The sequence below is a fragment of the Aulostomus chinensis genome, chromosome 22 (assembly GCF_037954235.1).
Source record: "Aulostomus chinensis isolate RoL2024-O1b breed Wild chromosome 22, RoL_Achi_v1.0, whole genome shotgun sequence".
NCBI classification, from domain to species: domain Eukaryota; kingdom Metazoa; phylum Chordata; class Actinopteri; order Syngnathiformes; family Aulostomidae; genus Aulostomus; species Aulostomus chinensis.
Window position 1 is genome coordinate 20,615,234 of NC_141341.1, and position 11,454 is coordinate 20,626,687.

An 11,454-nucleotide genomic window follows, 5' to 3' on the forward strand; every position below is an offset into this window, starting at 1 on the left:
GTAAGCACATTGATGTTCTAGAGGGAATGAAAGTGTGTTGTGGATGTTGATGAGACGGGTCGTGGTTCTAAGAGCGGCATCTGGTCAGGGCTCTTTAAAGAAATAACAGGATTGTTAACCTCCTGCATTTTTAATGCGCATCGCTTCAATATTTGATGCGCTGAGAGGCTTCGCTGATGTGGAGGCATCAGCTGACAAATGTTGTTTTTTTACAAGTTTGGGGGGAAATTTTAGCCCTGACAAGTTTATGTCCTCATTCCACAAAGCAGGCAAGAGGCCAAGAAGAAGAACAGTTAAATCAAGTGTTTACGTTCCATCTTAATCTGCTGACTGGGAGGAGAGAATTTCTCCCCCTGTGAATTAGCAGAGCTTTTGGCCACTAGGGGGCGACATATCCAGACGCACTGACAATATCAGCATATTACTACTGCAAATAACTATACACAAAAGTGCCTCAGACCATCAGCACGTCTGTTGCCACCTGACAAATAGAAGCACAAGGCTCGATCTGGGCTCAGTACTAAGGCCTGTACTAGGCTCAGCACGAGGTTCAGCTCCAGAGTCTGTACTAGGCTCAGCACTAGCTCAGCACGAGGTTCAGCTCCAGGGTCTGTACTAGGCTCAGCACTAGCTCAGCACGAGGTTCAGCTCCAGGGTCTGTACTAGGCTCAGCACTAGCTCAGCACGAGGTTCAGCTCCAGGGTCTGTACTAGGCTCAGCACTAGCTCAGCACGAGGTTCAGCTCCAGGGTCTGTACTAGGCTCAGCACTAGCTCAGCACGAGGTTCAGCTCCAGGGTCTGTACTAGGCTCAGTACTAGCTCTGTACTAGGCTGAGCTCTAGGCTCAGTACTACCTCAGAAATAACTCAGTGTTAGGCTCAGTACTAGCTCAGTGCTGGGCTAAGTACAAGGCTCAGCTCTAGGCTAAGTACTAGGCTCAGTGTCATGCTCAGTTCTAGGTTAAGTACTAAGCACAAGCCTCAGTATTAGCTCAATACTAGGCTCTGTACAAGGCTCAGTAGTAAGTACTAGGCTCAGCTCTAGGCTCAGTGCTAAGTGCTAGGCTTTGTACTAGGGTCAGTAGTAAGTACTAGGCTCTGTACTGGGCTCAGTACTAGGTTCAGCTCTAGGGTCAGTGCTAAGTGCTAGGCTTTGTACTAGGGTCAGTGCTAAGTACTAGGCTCTGTACTGGGCGTAGTACTAGGTTCAGCTCTGGGGTCACTACTAGCTCAATACTAGCTCTGTCCTAGGCTCTGCAGTGGCTAGCAGGTCACTGACTGCAACCGTGGTTCTGCGTTCCTGGTCTGTTGTATCTCTCTGGTTACTGATGGATCCACCTGTGCCTCTTGTCCTGCTCCCATAGGTTGTAGGTGTATTGTTGTCATACTGTAGTCCTGTTGTTTCCCTGTACCCCTGTCTTTGTCTTGTTTTTGACTGTCACTTGTCGTTCCAATGCCTCTGTATGATTGTGAACAGGTCACACTTGTAAATGAGCCTTTGGACTCAATGTGGTTTTACCTGTAAAATAAAGGATAAATAAAGAAAAAAATCTGTGAGGGCATCATCAGGAGTGGCAGTAAAATGGACCAACAACTAGAAATGGTACGGCCCCACATCGGCCCTCATTTATCAAATGATGGTACAAGCCAACAAATACAAGCAGAGAAATCAACATACGGCAGGACTCACGTGAGATTTTCGACACATGTATCACTCCAATCTCATTGTAAGAGTAAACAGCTGTTGATAAATTTGGCGGCTGAAATTAATCGTAATGATCGTAGTCATGCCCTTTATAAATGCACGGTTTGGCAGCCACACCCCTAGAGTTTACGACATGAAGAGACGCAAGCCGGCCAAGAAAAAACTTTTCAGAGGCTGAAGTGGAGAAACGCACCAGTCAGGTAGACACTCACCAGTCGGGTAGACACTCACCAGTCAGGTAGACACTCACCAGTCGGGTAGACACGCACCAGTCGGGTAGACACTCACCAGTCGGGTAGACACTCACCAGTCGGGTAGACACGCACCAGTCGGGTAGACACTCACCAGTCGGGTAGACACGCACCAGTCGGGTAGACACTCACCAGTCGGGTAGACACGCACCAGTCGGGTAGACACGCACCAGTCAGGTAGACACGCACCAGTCGGGTAGACACGCACCAGTCGGGTAGACACGCACCAGTCGGGTAGACACGCACCAGTCGGGTAGACACGCACCGTTTGGTATTGTTTGGTAGCCTTAAATGAGGTATAGAAAGAAAACAAAGAAGTGCGGTGTGGAGAGAAATCACAGCTGTGGTCAACAGTCGATCAGACTATGGAAGAGGTTTGGATATTTAAGTTCCTACATCCACCCGTCCTTCCATCCATTTTGTTCTGCTTATCCTGTTAAGGATGGCGGGGGTGCTGCTGTCTGGAAAATGAAATGGGGTTCTAGGCTCTGGCATAACTCCAGGAGGAGATGCCGAGGAAGACGAAAACACCTCATGAGCAACTCATGACTCTCCTGGAATAAATCTTGGCGGTCCAAAAAACTCCTCTCCTGCCTGATGCGTGTGTTCAGGTCCTCTAACTGAGCCAGATCTGCCATCGCTGAGCCTGAACGTCTCACAGCCAAAGCCGTCATTTAAATAGGCGACTGACTAAAGTTCCACCTATCAGGTCACAGATCTGTTGATATAATCGTTGCTTTCAATTACGGGATTGTTTGCCTACTTGTGCCTAATTAAAGCAGCGTTCCATGCACCAGTAGAAATTGGAAGGCTAATAGGGTACACAATTATATATTTAAAAATGAGTTTTTAATAAATAGGCTACATATTTACGATAAGGACTTGTTGTGACGCACACATCTTCATCTGTGACACCACATCTGCTGTTAAAACAACTCTCCAACATCTGTCCATGAACCACAAGTCCCCTCACGTCATCTAAAACTGTACACAGACTCAGACCTGACGTAAGATTTTGTTGCAGAATACGATCACATTCAAACTGATAAATGCCACAGTTTGCGTAGAAATGAATGTACGCTCAATTTATGCTCATTTTCTGTCGTACGCTGGTTTGATAAATGACACCCAGTGTTCTCAGGAAGTCCCAGCTGATGGGAAGCGAAGGCTCTCAAAGTGGGGTCCGGGGTCCCCCGGGGGTCTGTTTTAAGATCTGACAAGTCATCACTGATCCGACCTTTAACTGTACCGATCTAAAAAAATAGACAGGTCCTCAACTTTCTTCCTCATATTGCAATTTTTAACCATTGTATTCCCCGATTTGGATGTAATTCCTTCCTCTGTTTCTGAAAAAGGAATCAAACAAATTTGCAGGTAAAAAAAATCAGTGTGTTTTAAAAGAAACCATGAAAAAAGAAAAAGCTGAACGACAACACAAAGGTACCAGAATGTTATAGAAGGAAAAACTTAAGGAACAGTAAAACACACACAACAACAACATGTGATGAAAGCACACACCTGATTATACCTGAATCACGTACTTCAGGCTCCGCCCATCCGAGTGATGAAAGACTATTGTGTCACTGACACGTGACACCAAAAGACAAACATCCTGCTCTTTAAAGTCCTGTTGTAAGTCTCTATCAGAGCTTCTGCAGGACATTTCCTGCTAGCTGAGAATAAATGAGAAGATAAAGAGCTGTGCTCAGTCTCCTTGGTAACAGTTTCTTCAAGTGTCCTTCCAGGCTGCTCGGTTCCTCCCTCTCTCCACGTGGAAGACATATTTACACAACTGATTATTGTCTTTTTCCTCTGAGCAAACCAATAAAATCAAAATAAAACTCAGTCTGGCTGGACGGCCAGCGTATCAGGAGCCGGACGTGCCTCACCTGCCAGCGACTCGCCGGCGGCCCGCCACTAAACCACTGAGCCGTAGTTGTGTGCTTGCTGTGCTCGACTGATATCGACCAAGTCATTTGCCTGGCAGAAGCCCGATTTTATCTCCTTAACAGATGACTTTTAAACGCTGAGCAAACATCATTCAGCTCGCCGTGCTGTTTGTCTACAGGCTGTGAATGAGCCCTAAAAGGCATCCAGGTGTGCGGCTGCACGCCAACACTCAGCGGCGAGGAACTTAGCGGCTAATAGGCAAGAAAACCGGGTTAGCATGCCTCATCACCTCCGACCAGAGGACTCGTCTTACCAGCCCGTCAGGAGCTGCACGGGCTCGCCAGGCGGGTTAGGGTTTGGTTCCATGTTGGTAAAAGTCAAAGTATCGGTTTGTTTTGCCTTGCTTGCGTCTTGTAAGACTTTCCTGTGTTGTTGGCGGCATCTCTGAACCTTTAGTCCCTCAGTTTTCCCACAAGACGATTTGTTGTTTGGCTTTTTCCTCTCTGCCTCTTCAGTCGCATCAGCACCCCATCGGTCCTGGCACGATTCACTCCTCATCAAATCACGCATTCATGAATCAAAATCGTCTACCGTAGATCTTCCTGACACTTTGAAAATGATTCTACTACTCAATCAAGTACTACTGTAACTATATGTATCATAGCCTTTGCAGGTTTTACAAAGTATTACTGTAAAGTCATCGTCATCTTCCACTTAGTCCTTGCTAGTAAGGGTCGCGGGGGGTGGAGCCTATCCCAGCATCTACGGGCGAGAGGCGGGGTTCCCCCTGGACAGGTCACCAGTCCATGGCAGGGCCAACACATAGAGACAGACAACCATTGGCTCTCCCAGTCACACCTACGGTCAATTTAGAGTCTGGATTAACCTGGTCCCCTCTTGATGTCTTTGGACTGTGGAGGAAGCTGGAGTACCAGAGAGAACCCAGCAGGAACAGGGAGAACATGGAGACTCACACAGAAAGACCCCGTGCTCCGGCCGGGGCACGAACCCAGAACCTTCTTGCTGTGAGGCCACATTACTGTAAAGTTTCATAATTATGTCTCGTCCTTTTTCCCCCTTCCTTCAATGCGCTTGTTTTTAAAAACATTATTTTTCATCATCGATTAACGTGATGATTGTTGACACAATTCCTCGAGAAATCGCTCATCCTGGTCTCCCGGAGCTCCAGCTGACACGACGCTTTCACGGCCTGTCTGAGTTGAAATCCCAGGCATCGGCGCCCCACACTGCCACTCGTCTGTGCACCGAGGAGACGGCAGGACGGAGGTTTCTGGGCCAGATTCTTCCTCTAAAGCCAATCAGACTGTCAGAATATAAAAACGCAGCATCGACAAGCCGACATGAAACAAACTTTGATGATGTAGCTTCACCCCTGGGCCTTCTGCTGTCGTCAGAGAGAAAGACAGGCGCCGGAGTGGGTGAGGGAGTGAGTGGGAGATGAGAGCCAGAGAGAGAGAGAGAGAGAGAGGGAGGCAGAAACAGTGGGGGTGCTGCAGGAGGAGAGGATAGTCGTGATGTTCTCTCAACGGCCCGGTTCCTTCCGCGCTGACCTCCTCGCACCACACACAACCTGGTTTGTGATGGCTGAGGGGAAGACCAGGCCCCCGGCGAGAGGCCTCTAAACAGAGAGAAAGAAGAAGAAGAAGATTATCATATTGACGGCAGCACACCTGCCGCGCTTGACCGACTCCCCCCCGCTCGCTAACAAACACGGGCAGTTTGGGAATGACAAATTGGCAGGTTAAACTACAAGAACACACAGAAACATGGTGAAATTAAACCTCTCTGGAGGGGTGGGAGCTTTCTGTGAGGGAAACAAATCCCCACTAAAAATCAATATATGAATATACATAAATAAAAGGATAAGATCCGCGTCCTGCCATTTTCATATTGGAAATACAGAAAAAAAGAAACTGAGGAGCTGAAAAGAGAAAAAAAGTTTTATCTTTTTATTGGGAGACGCCAGAGGGAAGAGAGAGAGACCCCACATGTTCCCTGAAGCCAGAGACTGAGAGGCCACAAATTAATCTGCTTGAGGGGACAAATAATATCTCAAGGCCTGAGGGCGACTAAACTGAGAGAACAAGTTAGAACTTGAGGCCACAAGTGAGTTGGGTTCAGGACGTCGTGGCTTCCTCCCCCTGCAGGATGAAATCAGACATTCGGCTTAAATACTCACCGCTCCTTCGTTCCAGCAGGGCTTTGAAGCGAGGGCTCCTGGAGAGGACTCGCCCCAGCAGCTCCTCCCGTCTCTCCGCCGTATTTCCCTTGTGGTCGTCTCTTGTCCTCGCTCGCATGACAGGACAATCGTTGAGGCCGGGGGAGGGTTATATCTGCCGGCAGATGCGGTGATCCACAGTTGGTCTCATTTCACTGGGAGGCTACGCAGGATGGGAGGACGGGTAATTTGTGCGAGCGAACACGGCGCCCGGAACAGAGCAGAGGTCAAGCAGCTCCTACGTGGCTCCATCTTGCATCTGTCGCTTTGTATGGTTCTCAGTCCTCCGCCGTGAGGCTGCGCTCACGTATGAGCACATGCACATCTCATAAACGTCGCTGATGCATCATGACCAGGTAGATTCCTGGTCAGCCAAGACAAAATTGCAAGGTCACAAGGTCACGGTGAGTTGTCCCGGCATCGCTGCAGTAAAGTGGGGGTTGCCATGACTCCCTGACAGGAGCAGATATAGACAAAGACATGTCATGATCCAATCTGTGGGAGAAATTCGTCAGCTGCAACGTCAACACATCCGTCCCATCTTCCTCCATCATGCAGAGCACCTGTCTCCTCCATGACTCAGCGTGTCTGCCTCAGCAGGAAAGGGCTCTGGCTCTCGCTCCAGCGAGTCCTCCAACAGCGACCAGATTCCTCCTTAAAGGAACCATGGGATTTCTGGGAGTCGTGGTCCATCCTCCCCAGAGCCAGACAGAGACTCTTCCCTCCCCCGCACACCACTGGACTTGAACGCTTCACCAACGGCCACAAGCCAGAAGCATTAGCATAAGAAACCCGCAGGCACTCGAGTCTGCAGCACTTCCCAGTGAGCTTTAGGGTGCTGAGACCCAGACACTGCTTGACTGCTAGTTAGCTTAGCATAACGAATGGTAGTGGATGGGAAGTGTTAGCAAACCTCCAGCGAAGGCCGACAGAGGCTCCCAACCTGGTTTGTCCAGCAGTGATCCTCCTCTTCCTCGCCTCGCTTAAGAAACATTTTAGTCTGTGGCAGCTCCCCAATGCGCACACAGGGAGAGAAGGGTCTCTATCTTCCCGTCTCCACCCCCCCCCCCACACACACAATTGTGAGTGAAAATCTACACAACAGACTGCATGTGAACAGCATGAGGTGGCGCCTCGACTCACTCCAAACCAGCCCGACTCTAAGGCGTGCGGATGGTTCCGACATGTAATCTCTGGCTCCCGGCGGAGCTGAATCTGTCTGTGGGTGTCGATCCACTGATCTGCTGGTGAAGTGACAACAGGCATGAAAAAGGCAACTGAAGCGCTGCTGCCACACACGCAGCACACGACCGACCGAGGAGGTTCAATCGACTGACAGCTCCTTCAAGGAGAGAGAAGGTTTTATGTAACGTGACACGCTGGGGGAGGAAGTTCAGTCGGTTTGCTTCTGTGTGAAACGCCTTGTTATCTTGTGTACTCGTAAACATCTCAGCCAGAGTGCTTGAGAACTCTCTGAGTAGTGTGGGATACCAGACCGAGCCACCGCCTGGGCTCGGAGGAATGGCGCTCCGAATAACCAGCGTGGAGTAACGGGCAGCTCAGGCTCCTCACCGCCTCTGACGAGCAGGCCCTCGCTGGGCCTCCATCACGCTGACGTCGAGACCTCGTCAGCCGCTTTGAGCAGAGGCAGCAGGTCGGGCAGTGAGTCGGTCAAATCCTTCCACACCTCACCTTCACACACCTGGCAGTAAGAACCATCGCTCAGGGTCACATGACTCTGCTCACCTGGGGGGAGGGAGAAGAGACGCTTCATCTGCCCTGGTGACTAAAGGCTCACAGATCGATGATGCTCACTGTGGATGCAGGCGGGGCAGCCTGACTGTGTGCCACCGACGCCACCACCGACGCCACCAAGGAGAAACATCTCTGAGGCGCCTTAACAGTCTGCTACAGCTAATGAGTTCCTGTGAGAGCGACGCAGACATCAACTCATACACATGCAACTGATGTAGAGGCAAATATACAGCCTAGGACCTCCCAGCCATCTGCTGCGCACACACACACTCAAACACACACACACACACACACACACACACGCACAAACACGCACACACACAAACACACACACACACAAACACACACACACAGGTGCTCCTCTGTGCTGCACAAGCCTGCTGTTGGGTTTCGATCAGAGATTCAACGCCTTGGTTTGACGTTGTAGAGCTGCACATCACGATTAATCTCTGTCAAGACACTCCCCAAACACACACACACACTCACACTCACACACACACACACACACACACACAACCTGGAGGAATGTGACATCTCTATCATCCATCATGCGTAACTGCAGGAGCCATGACGACTGCAGCGCTGCTCTCAGTGTGAAATGCAGCGATGGTGACATCATGTTGCCGAGGCCCAGAACTACAAGCGGCTCCTCGCTGTCGGTCTAAATCCAGCAGGCTGGGAACGTCAATGGCACAACAACGTGAATATCATAATCTTACTAAATGTAAATCTGAGTCGTAGAATTGTCGACCTGGATCAGGAGAATCGTTCAAAAGAACCTGAAGTTTCATTTGAACATTTAATTTGGGGAGGCAGTTGTGCTCTGGGATGCTGGGACCCTCAAGAAGCTCTGAAGGCAACAGTTTGACAGATTATGTAGGGTTTTATTATTATTATTATTATTACTCATCCATTCTTTATATTTTCAGTTTTATTATGATCCATTTAAAGTTTAATCATCTAAATGTCTATTTTATTTTCTCCTGATTTGTTTCCATTTATATATCAGCTGTGTTCGGTCTCTTCATCTTATTTCTCAGTTTAATTTCCTCTGTCTTGGACTGTCAGTTTGTTTTAAAGGTGTATGAATAAAGCTTGATTGACAGCTGATTACTGCCAGTCTTGGAATGGGCAGGCCTCCTCCATCTCCACCAGGTGGCGCACGTGTGTTTGTTTAGACGTTCGGAGGCCAACAACGATCCAAGTAGAAACACCTCACGTCTCCAGGTGTCATCGGATGCTCCCTGGTCTGCTGGCCGTTGCTCAGCTGAGGTTGTTGCTCGGTTCAGTTCATGTCAGCACGTTTATGTGGTTCAGCACTGACTCAACTGATTGAGTCCTGAACTCACCGTCCAGCCGGTGGTCGGTAGGAATGACCTGAAATGATCGCCAAGTCTTGTGGGCTGGTGCTTCAATGTGCTGCTGGCGGTCGCAAAGCATGAAACTGAGCACTAGCTTGACGCAGAGCCGCTGAAAGCGTGTTCTCTCATATCATGCAATAGTAGAACTATAAGACTTGTATTCAGTCCAGGTTCTAGACAGAACACGTTCCAAGGTCATGTATGAAGGACTGACAGATCCAAAGGTTGGTCTGCCACGTGGAAGCATCGGTGGCTCCATTTGTTGCCAATTAAAACTAGCAGAGGATCGACTGAGCCTGTTGATTATTTCTATACTCTGTATCCACATACATTTTCTAACTTGTCTAGTTACCTTTTATAAGTTTCTTGGCACTATCCCCCCCCGTGTTGACAAGCTCACGACGGATCTCAACATGGAACCACCAAACGAGGCCGGAAATAAAATTGTCCTCCCACAACTCGTAAATATGTCTCATTAAGTCCCCAAAAACAGATTCACACATTTTGAAGTCAAAGAAATACAACTTTATTTAAGTGTAAACAAAAACAAAACAAAAAACTGCATAGGAAATGTTTAAAGTCCACAGAGTACAGAGGCAGCAGCAGGTGGCCAATATATTATAGTCTCCTTTGCCTTATTTAGACCGAAGACCTGACATCTGCACTTCCACTCAGCACACACTCAGAGTGTGTGTGTGTGTGTGTGTGTGTGTGAGAGTGTTAAAGGGAGGAAAGGTGTGGCGGCAAACACACATGTTCTAGGTTAGAGAAAAAAACACACACACACACACACACACGCACACGGAGCGGCCTGGTTGCAGAAGCGCCAGCAGCACCCATCTAAACTCAGCGGGCCATGCTGGCTGACCCCGCCTCTTGGACTGTGAGGAGGATACATTCAGTGGATTTCTGTTCAGCAACAGACGCAGCGCACAAACACGACACCCTGTCTCCACCGCCGGCTGCTGGGAGAACAGGAAACACCGCTACCGCCACGGGACTCCACCCAATACTCTCAGTACGGCCGGTGCGGAGCATCTGGCACCAGGAGGTGGAGACTGTGTTGTGGTCGGGTGTCTGGTGTCGCAGCCAGCAGCTGGTTCTGGTGATGAGCGTCAACGAGACCTCGTCCGACCCTTTTCTTCACAAAATACATTCTAAAAGGGCCGACGAGCATCAAGTGGTGTGAAGTATTTGTACTTTTTTTTTGTAAAAAGAAAAAAAATAATTAGGGGACACTAATCAAAATACTTATTCATCAGATTGAGAAATAATTTGTTTTATATGTAAGTGGACACACAAAAGAATCAGACTAGTACTGAGAGGTCAAAATGAGGGAAAAGAATCACTACGTCATCACTACAGGGGACACATTTCAATGAGACACCAGCAGGGCAGGGCCGCTGAGAACTACCTGAGTTATATTTTTTTTTTCCTTTTTTTAAATTTTACAACCATTTTTTTCCTTTCTTTAGCGAATACAATCATTAAAAGGAGGTCTACGACCTTGCACGCGCCACCTGGTGCAGCTTTGCTTTTTCTCTCTTAATGCCGTGAGAGGCTGGAAATAAAATGGTGGACAAAAACCACAGGGGCCCAATAAAGAAAAAAGAAAGAAAGAAGCAGTCGAAAGGTGTGCAGTCGACTTGTTACGTGCTCAGCAGCCATCACCTCACGTCCCGAGGGGAAGCTACGCATTGTGCTGCCTCTTACATGACAGTGAAAGAGAAAATGGCTGTGGCTTGCGGATTCATCACGTTCTCCAGCGTTTCTACGTCTACCAACATAATGCATATCAGAGGGCGGGAAGACAGCGAACGGTCGCGGGGAACACCAGCCTTCTGCACCCATCGTTTCTCAGGAACTGAGGCATGGCTGCCTGAACAGGTTGTGCTCTGCAGAGCCTCGAGAGAACAAGAAATACAATCGCAAAGGTCAAAGGTTAATTCCATCCAACGCAATCCTAATACACACACAAAGATCTTTGGGTATATATTTGGTAAAACCATCCCCACAGCCAGCTACCCACCCCGTCTTGACTTTATCAACACCTATCTGAGAGACGCCAGTATAATACAAGGACTTTTTAAAGCATGCACAAAATGAAAAACAAAACAAAGGGTTTAAAATACATTTTTCCTCTTTAAGAGTGAAGACCTAAGGATCTTAAAGATAGAATTCTGCAATCTTAATTTAAAAAAAATGATGCAGACATGAAGGAACATTTCACATAGTAATACTGCAGCAAAAACAA